General features: G+C 35.0%; 1 non-coding gene across 1 annotated transcript; it reads right to left on the reverse strand.

The window, feature by feature from the left end:
* Positions 1 to 876: 876 nt before the first annotated feature.
* LOC135277294 (U6 spliceosomal RNA) lies at positions 877 to 983 on the reverse strand. The gene has a single exon (XR_010344921.1). It is a non-coding gene; the product is annotated as a U6 spliceosomal RNA (small nuclear RNA).
* Positions 984 to 1,813: the final 830 nt, after the last annotated feature.

Below are 1,813 nucleotides of genomic sequence, written 5' to 3' on the forward strand. Positions count from 1 at the left end.
GAGTAAAGAAAATGTGACATATTTATATTATATATATGTATATGTATGTAATATATACACACATACACACCCACACATACACACACATCATAGAATACTACTCAGCCATGAAAAGAAATAAAATAATGACATTAGCAGCAACCTGGATTGAAATGGAGACCACTATTCTAAGTGAAGTAACTTCAGAATGAAAAAGCAAACATCCTATGTTCTCACTCATAAATGGGAGCTAAGCTATAAGTACACAAAGGCATAAGAATGATACAATGGACTTTGGGGACTCAGCAGAAACACTGAGAGGGGATATGAGGACTAAAAGACTATGCATTGGCTACAACATACACTGCTCAGGTGATGGGTGCACCAAAGTCTCAGAAATCACCACTGAAGAACTTATCCATGTGACTGTTACAGGTAGTCAGGCATAAGTGGGACAGCAGAGGGCTCCCCACCCCAACACCTACCAGGAGTGTCAGGCGATTGGGTGACAGTTTGACAATTATCACATTGCCTCTCTATAAGTGATAATTCTGGCAGCCAGTGCCTGGAAGAGGAAAAAGAAACTTATTTTGTTCCCCTAAAACCTGTTGAAATAAAAAATAAAAAGTAAAAAAAAAAGTTACAGTATGGAAGTTTTTCAAAAAATTTAAAATAGAAGTACCATATGATCCAGCAATCTCACTTCTGGGTATATATTCCAAAACAAATTAAAGTCAGGATCTAGAGGAGATATCTGCAATCCCATGTTTATTGTAACATTATTCACAATGACCAAGATAAGGAAACAACCTAAATGCTTATCTGTCAACAGACGGATGGATAAAGAAAACATGATATGCATATATTTTAAAATTTTTAAATAGATTTTTTTTAAAAAGAAATATGAAATGCTTCACGAATTAGAGTGCCATTCTTGCTCAGGAGCCATGATAATCTTCTCTGTATTGTTTCAATTTTAGTATATGTGCTGCCAAAGCAAGCACTATATGTGTGTGTGTGCGTGTGTATATACAAATACCATGAAAATACATAATTATTCAGCCTTAAAACGAAGAAGTTTCGTCACTATTTGCAAACTTAGTTTGCAAATGGATGAACCTTGAAGACATTATGCTAAGTGAAAATATGCCAGAAACAAGAAGACACATACTGCAAGATCTCACTTTTATGTATAATCTAAAAACCACAAAGTTAAGATCATAGTAACAGAGAACAGAGTGATAGTTACCAGGGGCTGGGCTTGAGGAAAGGGAAGATGTTGGTAAAAGATTGCAATCTTTTAATTATAAGATGAATAAGTACTAGAGACTTAATGAACAGCATGCTAACTATAGTTAATAATAACGTATTGGGTATGTAAAATTTGCTGAGTAGGCCTCAAGTGTTGTCTCTAAACACACACACATAAAATGGATATTGTATCAGGATTGAGGTTCTTTAAGAGTGACTCTTCCTTTATTCAGACACAAATATCTTCCAGCACATTGTCCAACAATCTGCTCATTTTAAACAAAACAAAATCCAAAAATCTTGAATAATCTATTCATAGAAATTTGAGCAAAATGAAAAAAACTAAGGATTTCATGGTTGCTATATAAAATTATTAATCATCTGTCAATACTTTGAAATATTGCTGCTGTATTAGTCTGTTCTCATGCTGCTCATAAAGACATACCTGAGACTGGGTAATTCATAAAGGAAAGAGGTTTAATTGACTCACAATTCCGCATGGCTGGAGAGGCCTCAAGAAATGTACAATCATGGTGGAAGGGGAAGCAAGCACATCCTTCTTCAAATGGTGGCAGCAAGGAGA

This window comes from Aotus nancymaae, unplaced genomic scaffold, assembly GCF_030222135.1.
Source record: "Aotus nancymaae isolate 86718 unplaced genomic scaffold, 86718_ANA_hifiasm-v0.15.2.pri h1tg000003l, whole genome shotgun sequence".
In the NCBI taxonomy this organism is placed as follows: domain Eukaryota; kingdom Metazoa; phylum Chordata; class Mammalia; order Primates; family Aotidae; genus Aotus; species Aotus nancymaae.